The 18,947-nt window shown below is 42.4% G+C and overlaps 1 protein-coding gene and 1 non-coding gene across 2 annotated transcripts in view; both read right to left on the bottom strand.

Annotated features, from left to right (window-relative positions):
- The window catches only part of LOC124545077 (probable peptidyl-tRNA hydrolase 2), a 70,881-nt gene that overhangs the window by 19,851 nt on the left and 32,083 nt on the right, over nt 1-18,947 (bottom strand). The window lies entirely within an intron of this gene.
- Trnas-uga lies at nt 14,084-14,158 on the bottom strand. Its single transcript has one exon. It is a non-coding gene; the product is annotated as a tRNA-Ser (tRNA).

Here is an 18,947-nt window from a genome sequence, read left to right as displayed (position 1 = left end):
AGTACCCAAGACTGGTGTGGTTTCTCGATCTGATTACATGTATTTGGCACTGTCTGCCAGATAAAACGAAATAGGCCTGGCTAATATTGCAGCAATTGTTTCACACACCAAATAAACTGGACTGTTTTGGCATAAATGGTCATTTTTATAACACGACAGAATATAATTCACGAAGTACCAATATCAAATGCCTATTAGACATACTACAAGCAAAAAGTTTTACGTTAGGAAACAGTTTCACACTTTATTCATACTCTCTAGCTTCTGAAGCATGAGATCGAAAAGTAGTAGTACGAAATCTTTACATACATTTTGAATCGTCATATTCTTCCGTAATTTGTGTGAGTCCCCTTTTCTTCTCCTTCCATATTTTAACAAACAATCTTGTCATCACTAATTCTGTAACTATTCCTGCCAGTGTCAAAACTTATTCTCTGGTTAACTTCACTAACCCTGCCACAATTACCGGTTTAGTTACCCCGCATTTATTCTCTGGTTAGGCATTATTACGTGTTCGTACAACGCGTTTTCCGCACGACTCCCAGAATAGAGCTTTAGCGGCTGCTAGCTGAGGAATGTATAACTGGCCCTTAGTAGTGTAGCGGTCTGGCCAAAAATTTTCTGTCAAAATTTCATTTCCTTAGATACTCGGAGAAGACAATACATAATCTTTGTAGCCGGTTATTCCTGTCAGTCATTTATTTCCACTCTGGTAGTCTGAATCTAGGGAATTCGCTAGTAATTATAACAATACTGATCATTTGTAAACCCATTGAACCACGTCAACAGTGATTGGCATTCAACCATTCGGCTCTATTCACTCAGCTCGTATGGCCCCATCCTCTTTTGTCTGCAGGAAAGTTTATTCCTAGATGCGGCGGGGATTCCCCTGGCAGAGACATCACGTACACTGTGCATGCATTCAAAAAATCAACTTATGATTCATTCAGAAATCAACTTAAAATCTGATCAAAAATGTTAAAAAAACGACCAGGGATGTGTTGAAAATCATATGAGTAATCGATACACCAATGTGCGCTGGATGCTAGGAGCTTTGTGAAACAAGGTCTTTTTCCTCAATAATATGAATTTGGACCCCCCCCCCCCCCCCCTTGAAACTGCCGCCCGGGGTAGATGCCTGGTTTGTCCCCGCTCCCTACCCCTAGTTCCGGGCCTGTTGCGCATACGTGAATCTGGCAGCTTAGGCGCACCAGTAAAATTTTTGAAATTTTTGCGGATAGCATCTGACTGCTTGCTGCTATTGCTTATACGGCTAACTGTCACAGTTCTGCAGCCAGAAGCGGGAGGAAGTACTACTCATACGCGACTCAACTGCACATGTGCGTAAGCTCGCTCGCAATCGCTTAAACGAATCAAGGGAACAGTTGTGACGTCACGCTCATCGGAGACAATTTGTTGTTATGAAAAATTGCATAGTCTTCCTAAATCCTTTGACACATCTTGCTGTTGGCACACCCTTGTATGAGGACTGTGTTTTATTGTTGTACATGGTGCATTTCCTTTGCAACTTTAGCTTTACATTCCCCCCCCCCCTCGTTCGTGTTTTATTGCTGCAGTATTATTCTGCGGTAGGGATATACAGTACTATTCTTCGTTAGAGTATTGGTTCTTATCAGTCAAAGTTACAAAAATATAACTGAGAACTAAAACAATGAAAACTTCCTGGAATTCTAAAAAATTCCCGGGTTTTTCCCGGTTTTCTCCCGGATGAAAAAATTCCCGGGTCTTTCCCGGATCTCCCGGGTCGTATACACCCTGTGGGAGTACATTGAATCCACGTTTTCAACTTCCAAAACCCTCTGGTTGACTTTCTGAAGCCAAAAACCACGAAATGTTGGCAATTTTTTCAGATTTCCACCTATTACTCAGAAACTTTGCACGCTGCTGAAAATTTTACCATTAGCAAAATGAAAGAGCATTAAATCTTGCGTCAAATGATCTACTTAAAAGTCAGAATTGGTGCAGCTGTTTGGCCGCAATCAGTTGTGAAAGCTCGTTCATTTTTACCAACTTGGCCAAAATGTTGGCTCCAACGCCTATGACTCAAAAAGAAGTTACTCCAAATGAAAAATGTCAAGTTATCAGAGTTGTAGTGCATGAAATTTCAAAGTTACAAAAGCATCTAGTTTTTCAGTTTTAGGCACTATACAATTTTTAGGCACTATACAATTGAAAGCCAAAGTAATTCCATTTTGTTGTAAGCCAAAGTTATTCAATGAAATGAAGTCTCAAATAGGGAGACATAAATCTGTCCAACCTTCCAGTGTAGAGGTATCTTACAGATCTCTCTTGACTGACATGTCGTAATCAGTTGGGGCAGCCATACCCACCAGTCCTTCAATGTTGTTTCCACTGTTGGCCATGCCCAGTTTACCTGTGTTGTGCGAAGGATGCAGTAACAGAAATATGTAAGCACAGCCAACAAGGGCGAGATATCACCCCAGTGAAGATATGAGGTGCATTCGGGGAAATCCACTGAGATAAGCAACTTTGGCGAAGGGCAGATTATTATTACACAGAGCCTATGAAGGAGCATTTCAAAAATAGTGAAGCTTGTCAAATGTTCATATGCTATGGAAAGAGGTAGAAGTCCGAGTGGAACTATCACTAGGTGCTACATGGTTGGACGGCCACAGCTTTTCACTGAACATGGGGATCGGAGGCTTGTCTGCTATGCATAGGAGGACGGATGGTGATCTGTGGCACATCTGCCGAACAAGTACAAGTGTTTCAGAGCACGCCGTTCATAGTACATTGTTGAGCATTGAACTCAGCAGCAGACTACCCCTATGTGTTCACATGTTGACACAATGACGTCATCAATTACGATTGCAGTGGGCACGGGACCATTGATATTCGATCGTCGATCAATAAAAACGTGTCAGTTCTTTGGGTAAATCATATTTTTGCTACAATAGGTTGATGTTCGTCTCCACAAATGCTGTCATCGAGGTGAAAGGCGCCTAGAAACATGCAGTACGCTATGGATGCAGGCTGGTGGGAGCAGTATCATGCTATGGGAGACATTCTCCTGCGCTTGCACGGGACCTGTGGTAGTAATCGAAGACACGCTGACAGCTGCGAACCATCTGTATCTCTTCATGCTTGATGTCTTCCCTGACGATGATGTCATCTTTCAGCAGTATAATTGCTAATGTCTTGGAGCCAGAAGCATACTACAGTGGTTTGAGGAGCATTACGGTGAACTCAAGTTGATTTTTCAGCGACCAAATTCATCTGATGTAAATCCTACGGAACCCATGTAGGTCACTATCAGGTGCCATCACTGCATAAACAAATCAGTGGCCCCTTATTTACGCAAATTAAATGACTTGTGCGTACACATCTAATACCACGCACCTACCAACAAATTTTTGGGTCTCTGATATGCAGAGTCAATTATGTATTTCATTCCAAATATGGACAAACTAGCTATTAAACAGGCGGTCACCTGCTCTATAAAGCTGTTTTGGCACATCAAAGAAAAGTTTGGAGCCATCTGTATCAAACATGAAACCCATTTCAGAAAGCGCTACGTATCCCAAATTACAGTTATATTCGACGGTTGCCCAAGTGATGATTCCAAAGGGGGAACTAAATTATCTGAACGATCTTGTAATTTAAAGACACCTGGTTCTTTATCAGGTATCATTTTCGATGAAGATACAAATGCTGCAGTCGCATAGAAGTTTCTTGCAAATGAGAGCAACAAGAACTGCTTGATTTTGACGCTCGTGCAGAAATTTGAGGATGGAGGTATTCAAATGCAACAGGCAGAAGAAGGTGTGGTTTCATTAATTGTGCAAACAGTTATTTCCCAAGTTGTTCAGCCTGACAGTGCGGCAATTGTAAGCAAGGACACTGACAGCTCCTAACCGGTCAAGGAAACAACTTGTCCTTCCATAAACCGGTAACAGGGAAATCAGCAAGAGTGTGGTACTCCAGTAATTCTCTCAATTTCAATCCTGAAATGCCCTTTACAACCATGCCTCCACAGGATGTGATACATCATCATCTTGTTTTGGTCAAGGAAAAGGGAAATTACTAAACCTTATGAAAAACAGCCACATCTCAAAGTGCAAGCTGTGAATTTGTTAAACCCTCAGCCTCTTGAGACGTAAGAGCACAGGTCGGAAAAAGTTGCACGACTTCAGACGAGCTCCGGTACGAGCTTTTTGTGAAGTCTGCCCTGAAAATCTTTCAGACTTGAAACGCTACCGCCAACATCAGGTGTAGTGATCCTATCATCAAGTGCAATCTTGACAGGGGGAAGAAAACTGATCCATGCCTTGAGGCTGGAAGAAAAACTTCTTATGTTTGTTTCCCTTGATGATGACAAAAGATGCAGCACCACACACATTACTGAAGATGGTTTCCTGCTCTTGCAAAACAGGATGTACAGCAGTATGTGGATGTTGCAAACCTGGACTGAACTGCTCCTCCACGTGCGAACACTGTTGTGGCTTATCTTGCAAGAATGTCCCGGAAATTGAGCTCAAAGAGGAGGAGGAAGATATCGAATGTATGTTCCAGGATGAGAAAGATGGTGGAGGTGCCGCAACAGATCCTGAAGATCAGATGCTCGACTAGGACCTGCCGCAGTCTCCCAAATTACCTCGATGGAATTGAAATTTGATAAAATGTCAATCTCTGATACTTAAATTGTGTTTTTTAGTACTGTCATGCCCCTTTATTTGTTCATTTGCACAAATTTTTATATTACTCATACACAAATATACATGTACTTGGTTTTCATTTTAGCAACCCACTCTTTACCATTTAAGCATGGATAAAAATGAATAAAAATACATGAGCGAGAATATTAAAATGACATATGTAGGAAACACGTATGTGCTCATTAGAGTAGTCTTCTCACTGAAAATTTCATTTCACTGAATAACTTTGACTTACAATAAATAAATAAGTAAATTTGGAATTCTCTGGCTTTCAAGTGTATGAACGCTTAATGGTGCCTAAAGCTGAAAAACTAGATGCTTTTGTAACAAGAATTTTCATGCTCTAGAACTTTGATAACTTGACATTTTTCTTTTGGAGTAGTCGCTTTTGAGTTACAGGCACTGGTGCCGAATTTTTAGCCAAATTAGTAAAAATGAATGAACTTTGACAACTGATTGCAGCCAAAAGGCCGCACCAATTTTCACATTTAAGTAGGCCATTTGCCACAAAATTTAATACTCTTTTGTTTTGGTAATAGTGGTTTTTTGGCACAAAAAGTTGTCCCGATCATTTTGAAGGTCGAGAACCTGGATTCGAAGTACTCTCAACTATATACGCACAAGGTTAAAAAAAATTCCACCATCTTCTATCTCATTTTTTTTGCAAGCAAAAGGCTTTTTCTGTGACACCATTGTTGTATTGTAGTATGGAACCAGGGATCTAGAAACAACGCAGAGGTTTCGTCCCTGCCATAGCCTGCAGTTGTACACAACCCCACAACAGGCTACAGCAGTTCACTCACCCCGACACCGCACCACACTGAACCCAGGTTTATTGTGCAGTTCGGCCCCCAAATGGACACCCCAGGAACATCTCACATCAGATACGTGTAACCCCAATGTTTGTGTGGTACAGTAATTATGGTGTAAGCGTACGTGGAGAAAGAATTTGCACACCAATCGCCGACATAGTGTAACTGAGGTGGAATAAGGGGAACCAGCCTACATTTGCCAAGGCAAATGGAAAACTTTATTTTACAGGTCCGTCTTAATCACATACTATGGAAAACTGCCTTAAAAAGCATCCACAGACTGGCCGCCACACCGGATCTCAACACTAATCCGCCGGGCGGATTCACGCCATTGACCGGCACGCCTTCCCACCCAGAAAGCAGTGCATTAGACTGCACAGCTAACTGGGCACGATTCTGTGACACCATTACTGGACTATAATATATTGCACCTGCCAAAATGCAGCCCCACTGTCAATGCTGTTCTCGAACACGAGATGAGTTGGTTGACATTTGTAAGCAAGTGGAAATCACCCTTACTACTGTCAAATGATTGTCAGCTATTGCAAATTGGAATGTTGGAAGAGTTTCCGAAATTCTTGAACTTGAGATACCACTATCAGAGGTATCTCAAATACTACCCTCTTCTATGGATCCTATTTCCTCTGCGGAAGTATGGGATTGTCATTACTTGTCCACTTGACTGCAAGCGGCGTTTTAATGGTAGATCTGGGCGCCCTGTAGAAGGTAGATGGTTGCGTTTGTTTCAATGTACGGCGAATGACGGTAACCCTTAGGAAAATGGGAGCAAGAGACAGGAAAGGACACCCAGTTAACTCAATGTGTATGCCTGGTAGCCTCATTCAACATGTTGAATAGGCTATTTTGAAAGTCGTTGAGGGGACAGGTTGCAACCAACAGCAGATTGTGGTACGTGTTGGAACAAATGAGGCCTGTCGTCTGGGCTGTGAGATCATACTTGGATCATTCCAGTGACTGTCAGAAAGGGTTGCGAAGACCAACCTTGCACTTGGAGTTTCAAAAAAGCTCACAATCTACAACATTGTCCCCATAACTGACTGTGGCTCCTCGCCTTGGTTCTCAGTCAAGTGGAAGGACTGAACCACAGATGTCAAAAGTTCCATGACAAGCTACGTTGTGACTTCCTGGACTTGCGCCATAGGGTTGAGAACTGTAGGGTCCCCTTAAACGGGTCAGTTGTGCACCAAGCATCAGAAGCTACTACCCAGGTATCTGACTGTGCATGTGGCGCACAACAGGTTTTTTTTGTTTTGTTTTGTTGCTCTCTGTCCAATACAGATAAGAATATCTGTAGGAAAACCCGAAGTGTCAGTGTAAGGTCAAAAGAAATGCCTCCCACAGGTGAGAGTATTAAATTCCTAATGGTTAACTGCCAAAGCATTTGCAATGAAGTCCCAGAGTTCAAAATGCTATTGAAAACCAGTGAAGCTCGCATAATACTAGGTACAGAATGCTGGTTGAAACCTGAAATTGATAGCAGTGAGATTTTTGGGGAACATTTAAGCGCGTCTCTAAAGACAGGCAAATGGGAAATGGAGGTGTTATCTTTGTCGCAGCAGACAAGAAACTTAAATCCACCAAGATAAAAATTGGAACTGCATGTGATATTGTTTGGGTAAGACCCAGTATCAGGGGTAAGCATAAAATGGTAACTGGATGCTTCTATCATCCATCAAACTCATCTCTGATGTGACCGAAAACCCTAGAGAAAACCTCAGTTCACTTTTATTGAAGTTCCTCAATCATACTCTAATCATCAGCAGAAATGTTACATCATTTAACAATCAATTGGGAAAATTACAGTTTTGTTAGTGGTCGACATGACAAGAGAGCCTGTGAAACAGTACTAAATGCCTTCTCTGAAAACTACCTCTAACAGATATTTTGGAACCCCTCTTGCTGTGATGGAAATATTTGGATGATCTAATGCAACAAGTAGACTTGATCTCTTTGAGGATGCTAAAATCCTAATAAACTGATATCAGTAACAATGACGCAGTTATGGCAACAATGATTACCAAAGTATACAGGACAACTAAAGGAAACAAAATGATATACATGTTCAGTAAACTAGATAAAAATCAGCAGTGTCATACTTCAACAATGAGGAACTTGCAACTTTGAGCACAGGAGAGGAGTATGTACAGAAACTATGGCTCAAGTTTAAAAGAATAATTGACCATGCACTGGACAGGTACATACCCAGCAGAATGGTTCATAATGGAAAGGAGCCTCCATGGTATACAGTCACCGTAAAGAAATTTTGAAAGAAACAAGAGATTACTGCATAATAGCTGTAAAACAAAGCATAGGATTATAGATAGACAGACGTTGAATGAAACATGTTTGGCTGTTTCCTTTGTGTGAAAATCAGCTTGTCCTTTTCTCATATGATACATTGAGAACTATGGATGATGAGCAACAGTTGGATTACATATGAAAGCATTTGACACAATGCTCCACTGCAGGCTGTTAACGAAGGTTTGAGCATATATGGAATAAGTACACTGAGAAGTGAATGGTTTGAAGAGGATTTAAATAATAGAACCCAGTATGTTGTCCTCGACAGGTATTGTCAGGTGTGCCCCAAGGAAGTGATATAGGATAACTGTTGTTCTCTATATACATAAATGATTTGACGCACATGCGGGCAGCAATCTGCAGTTGTTTGCTGATGATGCCATGGTGTAGCTTAGGTGTCAAAGTTGAGTGACTGTAGAGAGATACAAGACGACTTGCACAAAATTTCCAGTTGATGTGATGAATGGTAGCTAGCCCGAATTGTGGAAAAATGTGTTAATGCTGGTGAGTAGAAAGACCAAACCTGTAATGTTTGGATACATTATTACTTAGTGTCCTGGTTGACACAGTCAAGTTATTTAGATATGTGGGGATAACATTGCAAAGTGATATAAGGTGGAATGAGCATGCTAGAACCGGTAGGGAAGGCGAATGGTCAAGTTCGGTTCATAGGGAGAATTTTAGAAAGAAGTGGTTCACCTGTAAAGGAGATCGCATATAGGACGCTGGTGCGATCTATTCTTGAGTACTGCTTGAGTGTTTGGGATCCGTACCAGGTCGGACAATTCAGGCAGGCTACTAGATGATTTGTTACTGGTAGGTTCAAACAACATGTTACAGAGATGCTTTGGTAACTCAAATGGGAATCCCTGGAGGGAAGGAGACACTACTTAGAAAAATTAGAGAATCAGCATTTGAAGCTGACTGCCAAACAATTTTACTGCCACCAACATACATTGCGTGCAAGGACCACAAAGATAAGATATGAAAAATTAGGGATCATACAGACAGTTGTTTCTCCTTCACTTTATTTGCAAGTGGAACGGGAAAGGAAATGACAGGGTACCCTCTGACACACACTGTATGGTGTCTTGCAGAGTATTGATGTAAATGTAGATGTAGAAAGAGCAACACGTCAGGCATTCAATGAGTGATGTAGCAGGATATTGTGAAATGATATTATCCTAAACCTAAAGAAATTCTGGTCGTATGTAAAGGCTGTAAATGACACCACAGTTGGTGTCCAGTCGCTAGCGAACGAGACAGGAAATGAAATTGAAGGTTAGCAAAGTAAAAGCTGAAATGCTTAACTCCATTTTCAAATGTTTCCTTTACAAAGGAAAATCCAGGAGAATTGCTCCAATTTAATAGTTGTACAAGTGAATTCAGTATTAGTGTCAGTGGTGCTGAGAAACAGCTGAAATCATTAAAACAGAACAAATTTCCATGGCTCGATCAAATCTCTATCAGATTCTATAGTTGAATTTGCAATTGTGTTAGCCCCTCTTCTAATTATAAACTGTCGTATATTCATCAAACAAAAAACCATGCCTAATAGTTGGAAGAAGGCAAAAGTCACACCCCTCTACAAGAGTAGTACAAGTGATCCACAAAACAACCATGCAATATCCCTGACATTTATTTGTTGTAAAAACTTAGGACATATTCTGAGTTCAAACATAAGAAGGTTATCTTGAACAGAATGACCTCCTCTGGCCAACCATCATGGATTCTGGAAACAGATCATGTGACACACATCTCATACTTTTCTCATGACATACTGAAAGCTTTTGATCAAGGCAGTTAGGTAGATGCAGTATTTCTTGGTTTCCACAAAGCATTTGACTCAATACCACACCTACACTTACTGTCAAAAGCACGATCATATGGGGTATGAATTGGAATTTTTGACTGGCTTAAGGATTTTTTGGTGGGGAAGACACAGCATATTATCTCAGATGGAGAGTCATCGTCAGACGATAAGTAAAATTGGGTGTGCCACAGGGAAGTGTGTCGGGACCATTGCTGTTTATGTTGTATATTAATGACCTTGTGAACAACATTAACGGTAACCTCAAACTTTTTGCGGATGATGCAGTTATCAATATTGAAATACTGCCTGCAAGAAGTTGTATAAATATTCAGTCAGACCTTGGTAAGGAAATATTTCAGGTTATACACTCTGGATTACTGGTACAATACCGAGGAAGTGCAATCAGTCTACGAAGGAGATTGCTAACAAACCACTTCCACTACCTAATACACAAGTGTGCAGGACCTGTATCAAACTGACCTAACAGTTATATTTAACTTATACAGGGAAGGGCAGCATTTATGGTCACAAATTCGTTTGGCCCATGGGAGAGTGTCACAGAGGTGCTGAAGACACTGAACTGGCAGAAACTATTTGGAGAAAGTCTGCTAAAAAAGTTTCAAGAACTGGCTTCGAAAGATGACTACAACCCCCTATCTATCGCTCACGTAGGGATTGGAGGACCAGATTACAATAACTATAGTACGCAAGACTCATTCAAACAATCATTCTTTCTGTACTCCATAAGTGAATGGAATGGCAAGAAACCCCAACAACTGGTACAATGGGACATACCTTTTGCCATGTACTTCATGGTGATTTACAGAGTAGTGATGTAGATGTAGATTCTGTGTATGCTTGTTTGTAACATGATTACATCTTCTAAATGTACAAGAACATGGCAATTACAGTTGATTTTCTCTGCTGACACTTGCTAATCAGCTTTCTCCTCTGAAAACCATGTCTACACCTACTAGCTTTCAAAACTCAAAAGTTGGGAGGTTCAATTTTAAAAATCAGGAGGTACAAATGATCAAAATCTGCAACTCGTTTTCAGTACAATCCTGAGACAACTGATGTGAGCTTTTCCTTATGATATCACAAAGCTATATAGTGGCTATAACAATGAAACCACTAAGACTACCCAAAACATTGATTCCATACCCTTTATCTGTACTGTATCCCTGGTAATTGGTACTAGCTTGGGACGTTCTTTGTTTTTAAATAAAAATGTACGATTGTCATAAATGTGCCTGCCATACTGTCTTGTGATAAACAAATGAGAAGACTCGCCAACTGCTCTTGGGCATATTCTAAAATTCTATCAAACCCGCTTCTTCAGTGGTGCTATTTATTTCTCCTCATAAGATTTCAGCATGTTCAAAGTTAGCTGGTATTACCTATTTTCATGGAAACTGTCATTAAAGAAATTTGTAAAACTCTCATAATATTTAACTCTAGCTGTGTACCCTATAGAGTAACAATGGACCAGCCATAAGAACATGAACAGTACCTTTCTTGGTTGGTTGATTGATTGATGATTATGGGTTTAAAGGAACTGAACTACTGGGTCATCAGTCCATCCATTTCATGAGAGAAACATATAAGAAGCTAAAAAGTGAAAAGAAAGTGGGTACTTGGCTGCTCCAACTACGTAAGTAAATCAAAGAGTTTAAAAAGGAAATGACAGTAGTTGTAACACAATGCGTAAAACGAAATTGAGATAACCCAGGCACCACCATGCACAAGAGGTTCTCACGGCACAAGGCGAAGGGGGGAAGGGGGGAAGAAAGTAACCTGGGGTCGCATGGGGTAACTGCTACAGGGGAAGGCTCTCCCTCCACAACCACCTTTAACACTGAAAGTAGGGGAGTCTTATAGTTTAGTGCAAACTCTGCTCTCTGCTCTCTCTCTCTCTCTCTCTCTCTCTCTCTCTCTCTCTCAGGAAATGCAACATTTTGGTAGTGGCTGTCTCGTCATCTGTAAACATTTGAGTTAGTGAGGTAGGCAAGCTGAGAGCATGCTGCAGATCGGCCAGTGGGGAGCACTCAACTAGAACATGCACTATAGTCAGTAGACTATCGCAGCTGCCGTGACTCCTCTCGATGCAGAAGGAAATTGTGGGCGAGTCTTGTGTGGACAAATCATAGTCAGGACAACACAAAGGCATCTTTCCAAGAGGCCTGGAAAGATGTATGCCAAACCTTAGTGGACCTCTTAATCACTCTTAATTTGTTCTGGGCCATAGCAGCCTGCCATTCCAATTCCCAGAGCCTCAAAATAATGCGTCGAAGTTGCAATTGTAAGTCTGTGGGTGGTATTCTGATATCAAGATGATCTCTCATAATTGCATCTTTGGCTATACAGTTGGCGAGTTTACTTCCTGGAATGCCTATGTGGTTCGGTGTCCAGATGTAGGTCACTGTCTTTCCAGAGCAGCAGAAGTCAACCAGTAAATCCTGGATGTTGGCGACCAAAAGATTTTGGGACAACACAGGGATTGGCCTTTTAAACAAACCAGGGAATCGCTACATATCAGAAAGTTTGTCGTGGCGAGGGATCTGATGTAGTGCAATGCCTGAGATATGGCAACCAACTCTACGGTGTATAAGCTACAGGCACTTGGCAGAGTGTGCTGCTCGTGTCCTCTTGCATATGCAAAACCCGTAACCAACACTGTCACTGACTTTTGATCCATCCGTGTAGATGCATACCAAATTAGAATGATCTTAGAGGATCGAGCAAAATAGATGTTTGAGATGGGTAGGATTAGCATCCTTCTCGGGGCCCCAAGACAGATCCAATCATAGGAAGGGTACAGACCATGAACAGGGGGGTGGCGGGGGGTCGAGAGGGAGCCCTAGGAATGAAAACTAAAGGAGGTTGTTGGAGGTCCTATAGGAGAGTATCAAGTTGGATCCCAGCAGGTATCCCCAGTTTTGGGCAGTGCCAAAGAGTCTAAATTGTTGGTTATGTAACAGAGTTGAGTGATATTGGTGAGTAGGCATCTGACAGATTGTGACTGCGTAATTAACCAGAAGCTGCTGTCGTCTAAAACGCAGTGGTGGGACACCGGCTTCCACCAGGAGGTTGTCATCAGGGTTCATACGGGCGTCGTCGTTGCCAACTGCACACCAGTATGGTTAGCAGGGTCCATCAAGCTCAGGACGGACAGGAGCTGCCACCCCAGAGGCAACACATCCGTAGTCCATTTAGCTTCTTCATGCACGTTACACTGAGCTTGTCGTCAAATAAAATACCAAATAATTGAAAAGTTTCAATGACTTCAAGTAACTGGTCACCACAAATTTCTGGGCATGTGTGCACAGCCCGGAGTCGGCAAAAAGGCACAACTTGTGATTTCACAGCAGAAAATTAATAGCCGTGATTCAGGGCCCAATAATGTAGAGCATTTCAGACAGAAATTGCAGAATATCATTAGTAATTTTCCTGATCATGCCATTGTAATAGGGGATGACTTCAACTTACCAGGAACAGACTGGGACTGTTACGCCATCAAAACTGGTGGCGGAGACAGGGATTCGTGTGGCAATGTTCTGAATGTCTTGTCCAAAAATTGCCTTGAGTAGATAGTAAGACAAACAACTCAAGAGGGTAATGTCTTAGACCTCCTGGCAACAAACAGGAAGGTATCAGTGATCAAAAGGCTGTGACAGCATCTATGATGATAGGTGCTACAAAGGACGTTAAGAAAGGTAGGAAGATATATTTGCTCAGCAAGGGTGACAGGATACAAATTTCAGAATACCTCAGCAGTCGGCATCAAATATTTGGTGATGAGGGCAAAGATATGGAGAACAAATGGAAAAAATTCAAAGGCATCGTTCAATATGCCCTACGCAAGTATGTTCTGAGTAAGGTTTTAAGTGATGGGGAAGATCCACCATGGTTAAACAGCCACGTCAGGAAAGCGCTACATAAACAACAAGCACTTCATCTCAGGTTCAAGACAGGTAAAAACCTAGCTGACAAACAAAAGCTGAATGAAGTGAAAATGAGCATAAGGAGAGCAATGAGAGAAGGATTCAACAATTTTGAAAGCCAACCGACCTGAGTAAAAACACTAAGAGATTTTGGTCATATGTAAAATCAGTAAGTGGGTCAAAAACATCTATTCATTCTCTCAGTGACCACACCAGCACCAAAATGGAAGATAACAGAGAAAAGGCCAAAATACTGAATTCGGTCTTCCGAAGTTGTTTCACCATGGAAGATCGTAACACTGTCCTTCCCTTCAATGCGTACGTCGAAATGGCAGATATTGAGATAACCGATCACGGAATTGAAAAGCAGCTACAATTGCTTAGCAATCGAAAGATGTCAGGACCAGATGAGATACCTGTAAGATTTCAGAATGAGATTCTCACTCTGCAGTGGAATGTGTGCTGATATGAAACTTCCTGGCAGATTAAAACTGTGTGCCGGACCGAGACTCGAACTCGGGACCTTTGCCTTTCACGGGCAAGTGCTCTACCAACTGAGCTACCCAAGCATGTGCAGCTCAGTTGGTAGAGCAATTGCTCACGACAGGCAAAGGTCCCAAGTTCGAGTCTCAGTCTGGCACACAGTTTTAATCTGCCAGGAAGTTTCACCTATAAGATTATGCGAAAGAACTTGATCCCCTTCTAGCAGTAATTTATTGTAGATTGCTTGAGCAAAGAAAGGTACCTAACAACTGGAAAAAAGTGCAGGTCATTCTCGTTTTTAAGATAGGCCGTAGGACAGATCCTGACAATTGCAGACCTATATCACTGACGTCAAACTGTTGTAGAATTGTGAAACATGTTTTATGCTCAAGAATTATGACTTTTTTGGAAAATGAGCATCTCCTCTATAAAAATCAAAATGGACTCCGCAAACAGAGATCCTGCGAAACTCAGCTCGCTCTGTTCCACCACGAAATCCACAGCACAGTGGACAACGGCACTCAGGTTGATGCCTTGTTCCTTGATTTCAGTAAGGCATTTGACACCGTCCCATACTGCCGTTTAATGAAAAAAATACGAGCTTATGGAGTATCGGAGCACACTTGCGATTGGATTCAAGACTTTCTTGCAGATAGAAATCAACATGTCGCTCTTAATAGAACAAAATTAACAGATTTAAAGGTAATATCTGGAGTACCATAAGGAAGTGTGATATGACCGTTGCTGTTTACAATATATATAAATGATCTAGTAGAAAGTGTCAGAGGTTCTTCGCAGATGATGCAGTTGTCTATACCAAAGTAGCAATGCCAGAAGATAATAAGAATTTGCAGAACGACCTGCAGAGAATTGATGATGGGTGCGAGCTCTGGCATTTGACCCTGAATGTAAAAAAATGTAACATATTGCACATACATAGGAAAAGAAATCCGCTACTGTACAGCTACGCTATTGATGACAAACAGCTGGAGACAGTGTTTGCCATATAATATCTGGGCCTAACCATCCAGGGCGACCTTAAGTGTAATGACCATATAAAACAGATAGTGGGGAAAGTAGGCACCAGACTCAGATTCATCGGAAGAATCTTAAGGAAATGAAACTCATCCACAACAGAAGTGGCTTGTAAGACGCTTATTTGACCAATTCTTGAGTACTGTTCCTATATCTGGGATCCCTATCAGGTAGGATCGATAGAGCAAATAGAAAAGATCCAACGAAGAGCAGTGTGTTTCGTCACGGGATCATTTAGCTGGCGAGAGAGCATTACAGAAACAAACTCCACTGGCAGACGTTACAAGAGAGGTGTTGTGCATCACGGAGAGAGTTAATATCGAAATTTTGGGACAGCACGTTTCAGAGGACAGTACTTTTCAGGAGGAGTCGGACGACATATTACTTCCTCCCCACATACATCTTGCGGATTGACCACGAGGAGAAAATTCGAGAAATTAGAGTTAATACAGGGGCTTACTGACAATCCTTCTTCCCACACACTATCACAAATGGAACAGGATTGGAGGATCAGATAGTGGTACCGAAAGTACCCTCCGCCACACACCATTAGGTGGCTTGCGGAGTATGATGTAAATGTGGATGTAGATACTCTCCAGACAGCCCCCTGAAGTTGGTACTCAGTGGTTGGCAGTGATGCAGAGGCATAGTACAGGCAAAAATCATTCATACACAGTGACACAGAGACTGTGGGGTATACTGCATTTACGATACCATTGATGGGGATGGTGAACTGCATTACACTCTGAACCGTCTCTGAGGGTCTCCAGTTTCCTGTATATATTGGTTACTGAGAGTTGAACCTATTTGGACCCAAAAAGTCAGAGATAGAAAATTCTGGATAAAAATGGGTAAATTGCCCTGTAAACCCCACTCATGAGTGTACATAGTACGTGATGTTGCCAGGTGGTATTGTATGTCTTCTGCAGATCAAAGAACACAACAATCAGATATTGGTGATGCACAAAAGTATTGCACACTGCAGATTCCAGACGAACCACATAATCTGTGGTGCCTCCAGCTTCAAGGCACCAACATAAAAGGTGACTAACCATATAGCTTACACAGCCCATTTGTCAAAGAATTGCTTAAAATGAGACCAAGAAGGAGGTTTTTGTTGCTACGGCAACATGAATGATAGTATCAACAGTATCCTGTACCAGTTTGTTGATATCCATCGCACGACCGGCAGCTAAAATGGTCGTGGAGGAGGAAGCCTAACCGTCAGCTTTCCTAAGTGACTAATGTGGATCGTGTTCCAGACGTCCATGAGTGGAGAGGAGAAAACAATAGGAAAATGGTCACTGTCCAGAGATTGTGATGGACACATCACTGGATCATGGGTAAGATACTTGGGCTGCAAACTGTGACATCAATAGTTGACTATGTTCCGTGGGCTGCACTGAAATGTGTTGCAGCTCTTGCTGAGCAGGCAGTAAACGGCCTTTTCGAGACATAGTGTCGCGGCCCCACAGAGGATTATGGGCATTAAAGACCCCCAGTACCCGGAAGGGGGAAGACAGCTGTTCCACTGACTCTACAGCTCGTGATAATGGAAAGGTCCATCTGGTGGGAGATAAACATTACAGGTTGTTGCCCGAACTGACAGGTAGACATTAACCAGGATAAAAGCTCCAGTATACACTCTTTTATCTTTGGGTCCCTTCTGGATGCGGCAAGAAAAATGGACTCCATGTCGCACCAGATTAGTATGCAGCTTCCATTTCTTCTTACATGGCTCCTGTCTTGAGACCTGGACAAAGACAGAAATGCTGCAGGATTGTAAACCTCTGCATTAAAGTCACTGTTCTTAAATGCTAAGATGGCTGTGTTGGCACAGCCAGTTAAGTTTGATCCATTTCACTGGGGAACATCTGGCCCGATGCCACTCTGAATGGAGGCTCTCCCTGCGGGCACCACTCCACCAAGGCAAATGCCACTTGGCACAGTAGCCATTGCCTCGAGTCATGGTACTCCGAAGTTGACAGGCACCTACTTCTTGGCTGACACAGGAGGGTTACTGCCCAGGCATCAACAGAGCAATCCCTGCGTTGTCAGGGGGCGAGAGGGTACATGACAAATCCATCACAATGGACTGGTTGCCACAATGGGTTTTGTGTGCAGACGTAGATCCACTTGATTGGTAGGTGGGAAAGACAACAGGACATAGTGGAAAATTAATGTACCACAGTATGGCGTCCTTCCCCATATGAGCCGCACTTCTGCAAAATTTGGCAAGTGGAGGTCAAACTCAAAATGGGGACCATAACTTTAAAAGCCAAAAAAGGTGCTCTTCGCAGGAGAGCTTCTGTAAAATTTGGAAGGTAGGAGACAAGGTACTGGCAGAAGTAAAGCTGTGAGGACGGGGCGTGAGTTGTGCTTGGGTGGCTCAGTTGGTAGAGCACTTGCCCGCCAAAGGCAAAGGTCCCGAGTTCCGAGTCTCGGTCCGGCACACAGTTTTAATCTGCCAGGAAGTTTCATATCAGCGCACACTCCGCTGCAGAGTGAAAATCTCATTCTGGAAACAATCTCTTTGTCGTACTAAGGCCACTAGTCAGGTATGTTACTAATATCTGAGGTTTCAACCATTTTCACCTCAAAAATACCCCGAACATTTGACTGTAGAAAAAGTTCTGTATACTCTTTAAGAATGTAGATACAGTCCCCCCCCCCCCCCCCCCCCCCTCTCGTCCATGCTGAAGTCCCCATCAAAAGGTAGATATAACAAAATAATCAAAAACCTATGACATTCCTCCTACTCACATTAATCAATTTTATACTCACCAATAACTACTTCACCTCTGAGGAGGGGGCAGACTTACAAACAGATCAGGGGTACGGCCATAGGAACTGGGATGGCTCCTTCCTATGCCGACCTTCTCATGGGTCACTTGAAGAGGGCTCTCCTGGGATCCATAGGCCTCAATCTCTGCTTTGAGTTAGATACATTGATAACATCTTTCCCATATGGACTCATGGTAAGGTTGATCGGTTAAAACTCCTGGAATCTCTAAAACCTTCTCCCAATTAAATTTTCACATGGGCTTATTCCGAATCCCATGCCATTTTCCTTGATGTTGATTTCATCCTCACTGAAGACCAGCAATACTCTTCTGTCCACATTACACCCAACAAACATCAGTACTTACATTTTGACTGTTGTCATCCTTTTCATCTCAAACATTCCCTCCCAGACAGCACTGGAAATCAAGCAAACTTATCTGCTCAGATGCTGACTTTTTACAGCAGCACACCACCAATCTCACCTCAGCCTTCACTGGTGGTAATTACTCCACTGGCCTAGTTCAAAAGCAAATTTCCTGGGCAATCACGTCCAATCCTGGTACTGTTGGTCCCAAAATACAACTTCTGAGCACACCACTTGTCACTCAGCATTATCCTGGTTTCGAATGCATTAATCAGCTATTTCGACAAGGCTATGACTTCCTAAAATCGTGCCCCGAAGTGAGATCCGTTCTGTCTGAGATTTTGCCCACCACACCTAGAATAGCTATTTGTTGCCCTCCCAACCTTCACAATATCCTTGTCATGCCCTATACTCCTCATGCACCCTTCTATCTAAGCTATGGCTCCAACCTCTGTGACCATCCCTCCTGCACAACTTGCCCTATGTACAAGACTTGCCCTATGTACCCTCCTACCACCACCTATACCAGCCCTGTAACTGGCGAAAAGGAGAGACACCTGTGAAACGACGTATCATATACCAGTTGCTTTGTAAACACTGTTTGGTCTTTTACATCGGCATGACTACCGCCAAGTTATCAGTTAGGATGAATGGCCACAGACAGAGGGTGTGTACTGTCAACACACGAGTTCC

The sequence above is a fragment of the Schistocerca americana genome, chromosome 1 (genome assembly GCF_021461395.2).
Source record: "Schistocerca americana isolate TAMUIC-IGC-003095 chromosome 1, iqSchAmer2.1, whole genome shotgun sequence".
Lineage (NCBI taxonomy): Eukaryota > Metazoa > Arthropoda > Insecta > Orthoptera > Acrididae > Schistocerca > Schistocerca americana.
The sequence above is the reverse complement of the archived record's forward strand: the minus strand, read 5'-3'. Positions and strand labels throughout refer to the sequence as shown.